The following is a 12076-nucleotide window of genomic DNA, read 5'->3' as shown; positions in this document are numbered from 1 at the left end:
TTCATTGTCTGAGTGGATTTCAAAACTAATCTTCATCCTTGATAGTGAAGGAAGTCTTAAGTCTCTTATACAATTAAAGAGAACTTTTCTTTCCACAGCTTTTGATTCACCAACTTTTAAATTAAGTAATGCATATACAATTAAATAAATAATTAAAGGTGATTTTGTTTTACATTAAGTTCTTTTTTTGCCAACTTTATTGAGAATACACTGATGTAAGTGTATAATTTAATAAACTTAGCCAAATGTGTACATCTTACAACTTGTATAACTCATATCTCTGTAACAATAAATCACAATACAAAATTTAGTATCACTTTAAAAGGTTCTCTCTTTTCAGTCAGTCCAATTCCATCCCAGCTATCCTAGGCAACCTCTACCCCTATTTCTGTAACTGTCACTTAGTTTTTCCTATTCTACAAGTTGATGTAACAGAATCATAAATAGGTACTTTATCATGTCTGGCAGTTTGCTTGGGTGACCATGTGTACCAACAGATCACTCATTTTTATTGTTAAGTAATATTCCAAAGTACAAATATATAACATTCTGTCTATTTATTCAACCATTGATATGAAACAATTCAAAACAATATTTCAGTTGTTTCCAGTTTTCAGATCATATTGCTATCATCTTGTTATAAAAGTAGTTGGTAGACCATGATGAGATTAACAAATGTAGCCAGGGTAGAACAAAGACTGAGCTTAAATGAAGAGGTAAGTATTTTTACTCTTCATATTGTTTTTCTGGTTAGTTTATTCAAATAAACACAGATTCCAATTGATATATCCTTTGATCAGTCTACTTCAAATACTTTTTTAAATTAAATTATAATTTGTTTACCATAAAATTTAACTATTAAGGTGTTTTATTTTATATTCATAAGGTTATGCAACCATTACAACCACCTAATTCTAAAACATATTAGTCACTATAAATAGAAGTTCTACCTTGTCATTAACCTCCCCTTCAATCATAAGCAAATACAAATCTTTGTTTCTCTCCCCATCAATTTGCTTATTCTGGACATCATTTCATACAAATATAATCATACAGTATGTGGCCTTTGTTCCTGGCTTCTCTCACATACTTTCATACTCTCAAAGTTCATTCATGTTGTAACATCAATCAGTACATCATTCCTTTTTATGGCTGAATAATGTTATTACATTATTGTATTACACTTTATTTTTCTTTTCATCATTTTATGGATACTTAGACTATTTCAGCTTTTGGCTATTATGAATAATGCTGTTAGGAACATTCATTCCTAAGTTTTAACGTACACATAAGTTTTCAGTTCTCTGTGTATATACCTAAGAGTAGAATTTCTAAGTCATAAGGTAACTAACTCTGCATTTAGCCTCCTGAGGAACTGCCAAACTGTTTTCCAAAATGGCTCTAGCATTTTACTTTTCAACCATGAATGTAAGATGGTTCCAATTTCTCCACATCTAATTGTGTGTTTTTATTGTCGTCATCTTAATGAGTGTGAACTGGGATCTCATTAGAGTTTTTATTTACAATTTCCTAATGACTAAAGGCATTGACCATTTTTTAAAATATGATTATTGTTCATTTGTATTTCTTATTTGAAGAAATGTCTACTTAAATCCTTTACCCATATTTTAATTGAGTTACTTGTCTTTTTATTGTTGAGTTATACTTATGATTTAGATCTAAAATGTGCCCCATAGTTGTAATGTGTATATAGGGTGACTGGTTCATAGGAGTGCTATACTCAACAGTGGATTCATCCATTGATAAGTTCAGTAGCTACATGTGTTGCTAGGAGATGAGGAGGGCTGGCTGGAGTTGGGTCACTAGAGTCAAGATCTGGAAGGCTACATTTCCCTCCCTGACTCATCTCTTTACTCTCTGCTTCCTTATTGTCATGATGTGCCTAGCTTTCCTAAACCAGACCCTTCACCATGACCTTCCTGCTTTGGAACCAGCCAACTATGTACAGACTGAATCATCTAAAAACCAGGAGCCAAAATAAACCTCTGCTTTTTAAATTTATGACTGGTCTCAGCAATGAGAAAGCAAATTAAGTTGTAATAGTTGATATAGAACCAGAATATTATAAGTAACTATTATATATTTTAAACATATGATTATAAACATTTACTCTCTTTCTGAGGGGTTTATTTTTACTTTCTTGCAATGTCTTTTGAAGTCAAAATTTTATTGAAGTCAAATTTAATGTAGTTTTTCCTTTACTGCTTAGACTTTTGGTATCATATTAAGAAATGAATGCCTACTCCAAAATGTGAAGATTTATATTATGTTTTTGTAAAGGTTTCATAGGCTCCATTCTTGCACTTAGGTTTTTAGTTAAAATTGATCAAATTGGAATTCTCAGCAGAGCCCGAGTAGGAGGGGCAAGGCCTGGAGGACACCAACATGAACAAGTTGAAATCATTGCAGAAGGATAAAATTCCACAGTTTATGATCTTCACACAATCTAGTGAAAAAACTGCAGTAAGTTGTCTTTCTCAAAATGACTGGAAGTTAGATGTGGCAGAAGATAATTTTTTCCAAAATCCTGAACTGTATATATGAGAGAGTATAAAAGGATCATTGGACAAGAAGAAGTTAGAACAACTATGCAATAGATACAAAGATCCTCAAGATGAAAACAAAATTGGAATAGATGGCATATAGCAATTCTGTGATGACCTGGCACTTGATCCAGCCAGCATTAGTGTTTGGATCATTGCATGGAAGTTAGGAGCAACAACACAGTGTGAGTTCTCCAAGCAGGAGTTCATGCATTGCATGACAGAACTAGGATTTGACAGCATAGAAAAGCTAAAGGCTCAAATACACAAAATGGAATAAGAATTGAAAGAACCAGGACAATTTAAGGATTTTTACCAGTTTACTTTTTTCTTTTTTTTTTTCTTAAATTCTTTTATTGATACATTTTATGTATACAACACAATTACATTTCTCATTGGGACCTTGTACCTTTACATGATGCATCTTTGTTCTTAGTTTGTCCCCATTCCTTCCCCTCCCTTCACCCCTTCCACCCTTCCCTATTTACAAAGACTTTATTTCCATTTTTTCCATTTCTCATCATTTTTCCTTTCCCTTCTTTCCTTTCCCCTGCCCCTCCTACTACCCCTACACCTTTGGAAATTTTCTTCCTATTTTGCATTATCAATTATTCATTCTAATCATTGATACATTTTAGATATACAATATAATGACATTCATTGTTGGAAATTTGCACCTTTACATAATCTCTCTTGGTTCTTATTTTTCACCCTTGCCCACCCCTCCCTTCAACCCCTCTATTCCTCCCTATTTACAAAGATTTTGTTCCTATTTTTCCATTATCTCATATTAGTTCCATACCCTTGTTTCCTTTTTCCTACCCTTCTAACTTCCTTCCCCTTGGCCCCTTTTCTTCCTATTTCACATTACCTATTATACATTTTAGTCCTTATTTACACACCAGAGAAAATATTCGGTATTTATACATGTGTATCCTATTTATTGCACTTAAGAGTATTGCCTCAATGTGCATCCATTTAGCTATAAATGTCTCTAATTTCTCATTTTTTATGGCTGAGCAGTACTCCATTTTATAAAAAAAGCCACATTTTCTTTATCCAGTCTCCACTTGATGGGCATTTGGGCTGTTTCCAAGTTTAAGCTATCAAAAACTGTGCTGCTATGAACATGGGTGCACATATATCACTGTGGTATGATACTTTCAATTTGTTGGGGAAGATCCCCAGCAGTGGAATAGCGGGGTCAAATGGGAATTCCAGTCTTACTTTTTGAGGTATCTCCATACTGATTTCCACAGTGGTTGCACCAGTCTACATTCCTACCAGCAGTGGAGCAGGGTTTCTCTTTCCCCACAACCCTGCCAGCATTTGTTATTGGTTGATTTCATGATAGCAGCCATTCTTTCTGGAGTGAGGTGGAATCTCAGCATTCTTTTCATTTGCATCTCTCAAATGACCAGTGATGTTGAACATTTTTTCATGTATTTATTTGCTATTTCTACTTCCTTGTCTGAGAAATGTCTGTTCATTTCAGCTGCCCATTTTCAGATTGGGTCTTTAAATTTGGGAGGTCTGATCTTGTTAAGTTCTTTATAGATTTGAGATAGTAGACCTTTGTCTAAGGAAAAGCAGGGCAAGATATTTTCCCACATTGTGGGTTGTCTCTTCACACTGCTGGTTGTTTCTCTTGCTGTGCAGAAGCTTTTTAATAAGAAGAGATCCCACTTGTTGATTGTTTATGCTAGTTCATGGGCAACTGAGGTTTTGCTCATAAAATCTTTTCCTACACCAATGTCTTCAAGAGTTCTACCTAACCTATGTTCCAACTGGTTCAGAGTTTCTATTTTAATATTTAGATCTTTAATCCATTTCAATTTTAGTTTAGTGCATGGTGAGAGATATAGGTCTAGTTTTAACCTTTGACAAGTTGAAACCCAATTTTTCCAGCACCATTTATTAAAGAGGCTATCCTTCCTCCAGTAAGGGTGTTTGGCTCCTTTATTGAGGATAAGATGGCTGAGTCTGTCTGGAATTTTTTCTGCATCTTCTAATCTGTTCCACTGGTCCACAGGCCTGTTTCTTTGCCAGTTCCATGCTGTTTTTATCACAGTAGCTTTGTAGTAGAGTTGCAGGTTGGGGATTGTGATGCCCCCTGCCATGTCTCTGTTACCTAGAATTGCTTTTGCTATTCTGGGTCTCTTCCTGTTCTAAATGAATTTTGGGATTGTTTTCTCAAGGTCCATGAAGTATGCTGCTAAGATCTCAATTGGAATTGCATTGAATCTATATAGCAGTTTTGAAAGTATGGCCATTTTCACTATATTTATCCTTCCTACCCAGGAGCAGGGGATGTCTGTCCATTTTCTGATATCATCTTCAATCTCTCTTTTCAGAGTGCTATAGTTTTCAGAGAAGAGTTCTTTGATTTCTTTCATTAGGTTGATTCCTAGGTATTTCAGTTTTTTGAATGCTATTATGAAAGGAATTGTTTAACCTAGTTCTTTCTCAGTGAGTCTGTCATTAGTGTAGAGGAAAGCTATTGATTTTTGTGTGTTGACCTTGTATCCAGGTACTTGACTGAATTTGTTTATTAAGTCTAGAAGACTTTTAGTAGAGTTCTTGGGGTCTTCTATATAGAGTATCATGTCATCTGCAAATAATGACAACTTGACTTCTTCATTTCCTAACTTTATATTTTTCCTCTTGTCTAATTGCCATGGCTAATGTTTCCAAAATGATATTGAACAAGAGTGGTGATAGTGGACATCCTTTTCTTGTTCCTGATTTGAGTGTGAAGGATGTCAGTTTTTGACCATTTAGTATGATATTGGCTGTTGGTTTTTCATAGATGGCTTTTATCAGTTTGAGGTAGAGACCATCTATTCCAATTTTTTGTAGGGTTTTTATCATAAATGTATGTTGGATTTTGTCAAATGCTTTTTCTGCATCTATGGAGATAATCATATGGTTTTTGTCCTTGGCTCTATTGATATAGTGTATTACATTGATTGATTTGCATATGTTGAACCATCCCTGCATCCCTGGGATGAATCCCACTTGATCAGGGTATATGATCTTCTTGATGATCTTCTGCATTCTATTTGCCAGTATCTTATTAAGGATTTTTGCATCTATGTTCATTAGTGAGATTGGCCTATAGTTCTCCTTTTCAGTTGGGTCTTTCTCTGCTTTGGAGATCAAGGTGATGCTTGCTTCAAGGAATGATTTTGGGAGTATTGCTTCCCTTTCAATTTCATTGAAGAGTTTAAACAGTAGTGGCAGCAGTTCCTCTCTAAATATCTTGTAGAATTCAGCAGTGAAGCCATCAGGGCCTGGGCTTTTCTTAGTTGATAAGTTTTTAATTACATTTTCAATTTCATTGGTTGATATTGGGTTGTTCAGAATTTTTAGGTTATCTTCGTTCAACTCTGGTAATTCACACATATCTAGGAATCTGTCCATTTCTTCTGTGTTTTCCATCTTATTAGTGTATAGGTTCTGGAAGTAGGTATTGATGATCCTCTGGATTTCTACTAGGTCTGTTGTAATTTCACCCTTTTCATTCCTAATTGCATGGATTTGGGCCTTTTCTTTCCTTTTTCTGACAAGTTTGGCTAAGGGTTTGTCAATTTTGTTGATTCTTTTGAAGAACCAACTCTTGGCTTCATTGATTTTTTGTATCATTCTCTTAGTCTCCATTGCATTGATTTCTGCTCTGATCTTTATAATTTCCTCCCTTGTATGAGCTTTGGGTTTATCCTGCTCTTCTTTTTCTAGAAGTTTGAGGTTCAGCATCAGGTTGTTTAATTGGGCTCGTTCTGTTTTCCTAATATGCGTATTCACTGCTATGAATTTCCCTCATAAGACTGCTTTCATTGTGTCCCATAGATTCCGATATGTTGTATTGTCATTGTCATTTAATTGAAGGAACTGTCTGATTTCTTCTTTAATTTCCTCTGTGACCCATTGGTTATTCAGAAGTGTGTTGTTCAATTTCCATGTGTTTATGAAATTTTTTGAGTTTCTTTTGCTATGAATCTCCAATTTCATCACACCATGGTCTGATAATATACAGGAGATAACTCCAATTCCTTTGCACTTACTTAAACATGTTCTCTGTGTGAGTATGTGGTCTATTTTGGAGAATGACCCATGTGCAGCTGAAAAGAATATGTATTCTGCTTTTGTGGGGTGGAAGACTCTGTAAACATCTGTTAAGTTCATTTGTTCAAGAGTTCGATTGAGTTCTAGTATTTCATTACTTATTTTTAGTCTAGTTGATCTATCTCTTTGTGAAAGTGGGGTATTGAGGTCCTCCACTACAACTGTATTAGTGCATATATGACTTTTCATGTCTGTTAGTATTTGTTTTATATAGTTGGGTACACTAGTGTTTGGTGCATAGATATTTATGATTATCATCTCTTCCTCTTGGATTGTTCCCTTTATAAGGATGCAGTGTCCTTCTTCATCTCTCTTAATCAGTGTTGGTTTGAAATCTACTGGATCTGCAAAGAGGATAGCTACTCCTGCGGGAGTTTTTTTTAGGTTCCTATCCCATGGAGTATTGTTTCCACTCTTTAACTTTCAGTCTATAAGTTTCCTTTTGAATTAAGTGTGTTTCTTGTAGGCAGCATATTGTTGGATTTTGCTTCTTGACCCATTCTGCCAGTCTATTTCTTTTGATTGGTGAATTGAAACCATTAACGTTGATGGTTATAACTGATATGTATTGACTTGTCATTGCCATGACTTCTTCTTTTTGTTGGGTTCTCCCCCTTTACATTTAATTTCTTGTCATGCCAGATGGGTTCATTCTGCTTTGCTTCCTGGGGTTGTGATCCTCAATGTCTGTTCCTAGGATATTGTGTAAAATTCTTTGGAGTGCTGGTTTGGTATTCATGGAAGTTCCTAAGGTGCTCTTTGTCATGAAAGTGTCTTATTTCTCCATCCATTTTGAAAGATAGTTTTGCAGGGTACATCAATCTGGGTTGGAGGCTGTTTTCTTTTAGGGCTTGGAATATGTCACTCCAAGCTCTTCTTGCCTTGATGGTTTGTGTTGAGAAGTCTGCTGTGATTCTGATGGGCTTTCCTTTGTATGTGATTTGTTTCTTTTCTCTGACTGCTTGTAGAACTTTGTTCTTCTGTTGAGTTTTTGGAATCATAACAATTATATGCCTCTGTGTAGATTTTTTTTGATCAAGGCTATTTGGTGTCCTATATGCCTCACTTATCTGCATGTCAAGTTCTTTTCCCCTGCTTGGGAAGTTTTCTGCCATTAGTTCTGTGAAGAAATTTTTTATGTCATCTGCACTCTCTCCTGTTTCTTCATTGACTCCAATCAGTCTTACATTATTCTTCTTTGCATCATCTAGGAGCTGCTGGATTGATCTCTCATGTTCCCTTATAATTTTGAAGCAATTTTCTTTTCCTGATCATTAATTGGAATCTTATCTTGTATACCTGAAATTCTGTTCTCACATTGGCTCATTTGCTTTGTAGACTTCCAATGGGGTTTTTCATGTCCTGGAAATCTATTTGCATGTGTTTTATGAATTCCATTTTTTCCTATGTTGGGATTCCATCATGTTCCTGAGCTCCTTTCTAGATTTATTAATCATGTCTTGCACTAGGAGCACAATTTCTCCTGTTATCCGAGAAATTATTTCTGATTTCATTTTTTCTAGATCCCCTTTTGTTGCCAGTTCAGTGGGTCTAGGTGGTTGAGTATCAGAGTGTTCCATCTCATTTCCCTTTGGGGTTTCTGTAGGTGATGTGGAAGTCTAGTTTTGATACTTATTTACATTTTTTCTCATTTCTACTGGGGGGGGGCAGGTGGGATGCTGTTGGCCTCTGCACGGCTCACCTCCTCTGAACTGGGAGAGGTGGGACAGGGGCTGGGAGCAGGGTAGGGATGGTGGCCCAAAAGCCCCTTCTTCTGGGCTGGGAGCGGCAGGATGTTTGACAGCCCAGAAGCCCCTTCTGGACTAGGAACAGTGGAATGGTGGCTCATATGCCCTTACCCCTGGGCACGAATTCTTTAAATGCTGAGAGCTTGATTAACTCCAGTACAGTGGTCTGGTAGTCTGGTTTCCTCTGCATCTTTGTAATGTGGAACCAGGTTGCTGTACATAGAAGAGGCCAAAGGAGTGGGGGTGTCAGGGTCCAGTGGATTGCTGCTGGGGCATGGGCTGATTCGATGTCTTCAGCATGACTGGCAACCTTGGGACCGCATCTGCAGACCCACCTGTCTTCAGTGGGCTGATTCGGTGTTTTCAGCACAACTGGTGACCTCGGGACCACGTCCGCAGACCTGTCTGTCTGTAGCAGGCTGATTCGGTGTTTGCAGTGCAACTGCTGACCACGGGACTGCATCCACAGACCTACCTGTCTGTAGCAGGCTGATTTGGTGTTTTCAGCATGACTCTTTACCAGTTTACTTTTAATTTTGCAAAGAATCCAAGACAAAAAGGATTAGATCTAGAAATGGTCATTGCCTCCTGGAACTTAGTGCTTAATGGAAGATTTAGATTCTTAGACTTATGGAATAAATTTTTGTTGGAACATCATAAATGATCGATACCAAAAGATACTTGGAATCTTCTTTTAGACTTCAGTACAATGATTGCAGATGACATGTCTAATTATGATGAAGGAGGAGCATGGCCTGTTCTCATTGATGACTTTGTGGAATTTGCACACCCTCAAATTGCTAGGACAAAAAGTACAACAGTGTAGCACTAAAAGAACCTTCTAGAATGTACATAGTCTGTACAATAAATACACTGGAAAATGGCAAAGTCAATTTCTGCTGGCTGGACTGAACTGAAGATCAATCCTCATTATTCAGACTAAGGGTTGAGACAAAACTTTAAGGATACATTTTGGACCATATCATATTTTGTTCTTCAAATGGTGGTTTGGGCTTGTTTTCTAGTCTAGGCCACTCTAAACATTTATAATTCCAACATTATGGATTTCATCTTAATATCTATGGACCATCCAAGTTTATTCTCCCATAAGTCTTAGAAGCTTTATGGCGATTATTTTGAGGTTTCCAATCTTGCATAAAGCACAATGCTTTCTTTATCAGAAAACAGTTTGGCATAAGAATTAAACATAATGAACATCACAAACAATTTATAAAAACTTCTTAAATATATGCTTTGGGCTAGTTGCAAAGACTATGCTGATAGCACTTCCAATGAGAGTGATATATGTAAGTGTATGGGATCTAGAATGGTGTTTTGGTTTGGAAGGATTTTTTTTTTTCCTGGCAAATTACATGTATTGTTGATGTAAGTAGAATATCTGATGAGAGAAATGTCAAAACAAGCATCATGAAAATTTTTTAGGATAACTTGGTGCCTACTTGAAAAATGTATTGTGTTTTAGACTCTCAGTTTCAAAAAGGTTCCACAGAAATAGTCTGCACTCACCAATGGTCTTACAGGGAGCTTTTATTTAGCAGATGTCTATGTAATGTTGGATTCTTCTCTTTGTCTACATTATGCCCCACATAATTGGATTTCATTATGCTTTTGAAATGCTCATATGCCTATCAAATAAGTTAAACTATTTAATTTGTTTTGAATGGTTTTAATTGCTATACAATACAATATCCTAAATTTAGGCATGAGGGTTTATTTTTGTTTTTATTTTTATTCTTCCTTTTTGGTCATTGTGCTATGGAACACAAATGAAATTCTCTTAATTTATGAAAGGATAGTATGAATTAAATTTTGGAAATAGTTGTGATGGGCCATGAAGTTCAGTCTATATAATATAGGTACTGCTCTTTCAGACAAGTAGTCTATTTTTGATGACTTCTTATTTTGTTGAAATTGCTTTAACTGCTAAGCACTGTGGTTTCCAAATATTTACTTCAGGAGCAAAGATTTTCAAACAAGCATATACTTGATAAAAAAAATACCAATCTGGCTTCTATTTTTGTAAATTATTTAGTCTCTACTGTTTTTGTTTTACTCACATTAGCTCCATTTTCACATCAAAGCAGAATGCTGTCTTGTATGGAACTCCTCCCCCACCGTTTTGGGGTTTTGGTTTTATTTTTTTAGTTAGGGGGCCCATGAACAGCTTTCTTGTCTAAATTGCTCATTTTTGTTTACTTACTGTCATGTGAAGAAGGCCTAATTGTCTTATTAAACATTTCTGTAAGGCAAATTTAAAAATGCTGAACTTCAAGTTTTGGACCAGCATGGTCTTTACTAGGAACAGATTTTGCCTGGTATATCTGGGTACTCTTTAGGTCCTGTATTGATATCAATAAAGGAATGCACTTCAGAATAGCAGTATGTTTTATACTGATGCAGAAGTGATTTCAAGAAACAATGACTTATCAAAATTGCTTTTTATTTACATAATTTTGAAATTGATTAGATATTTTGCTTAATATTCCAGTCATAACTTTTAATTCAAGAATGTAATTTTACCAAAAGAAAAATTTGAAAATTTCTATTCAGGTTATTGGAATAAGTTTTTAAAAGAAAAAAAAGGAGAATAATCCTGCTGTTTTCATTGTTTCCTGATTTCATTTTTGTACATATGAAGAGGAATTTCAATTATGAACAATTTTAAAAAGATATAAAAATATATGTACTTTTATTTCCTGTCTTGAAGATTTTGAGTTATATTATTTTCAGATTATTTCAAGTATGAAATGAGATCCCATTTTTCCCCCATTATAAATTGTTTTCATAAAATTCTGATATTTGTTGTGGCCTAGTGCCTTGGATTTTACAGATTTTTCTTTTAAATGCAAGATCTTTTCAACAAAATAGTGTTTGTCATCAGTTTGGTACTAAACATTTATAATTACTGTGCAATTATAAACAGAAATATGTAAAGCTTTGAATATAATTATGTAGAATAAAAGTTAAGATTGTTCACTATGATGGCATCTTAGAATTAAGCAAAGCTATTACTAGGGCTGAAAAAAATTTGATCAAATTGAGTTAATTTGTATGATGTGAGATAATTATCAACTTCATTCTTTTTCATATGTCTATCCAATTTTCCCAGAACTCTTTGGTGTCATATTGTTTGGATTTATTCTACTTGGAGTTCATTGAGTTTCTTGGATATGTAGATCAATGCTTTTATCCAAACTACTTTTTGAATATTATTTCTGATTTGTTCTTCTTTTCTATTCTGGGACTCCCATTTTACGTATGTTAGTGTATTTTGGTTCTGCAGGTCTTTGAGGATCTGTTAATTTTCTTTTTTTTTTTTCTATTACTCAAAATTAATAATTCCAAATGACCTATGTTAAATTTTCTTATTCTTTCTTCCAATGTTCACATATGCTATTGAGCCATTCTAGTGAATTTTTCATTTCAGTTATTGTGCTTTCTAATTCCACTTCTTTTCTTTTTGGAATTTCTATCTATTGGTCTTCTCTATTTAGCAAGAACTCATTTTGTACTTTTTTATCATTTTAGATGTCATTTCCTTTATTTAAGTATATTTAAGAGAGCTGATTTAAATTCTTTTATTCAATTTTTATCTGTTCTTCAAATTTAAAATTTTCT

General features: G+C 34.9%; 1 pseudogene; it reads left to right on the top strand.

The window, feature by feature from the left end:
* The first annotated feature begins 2406 nt into the window (after positions 1 to 2406).
* On the top strand, positions 2407 to 9263 carry LOC106010241 (DCN1-like protein 1; annotated as a pseudogene).
* Positions 9264 to 12076: the final 2813 nt, after the last annotated feature.

The sequence above is a fragment of the Heterocephalus glaber genome, unplaced genomic scaffold (genome assembly GCF_053883595.1).
Source record: "Heterocephalus glaber isolate CG9 unplaced genomic scaffold, H.glaber_assembly_v1.0 deba00000347, whole genome shotgun sequence".
Taxonomy (NCBI): Eukaryota; Metazoa; Chordata; class Mammalia; order Rodentia; family Bathyergidae; genus Heterocephalus; species Heterocephalus glaber.
This window is presented reverse-complemented; position numbering and strand designations above follow the sequence as displayed.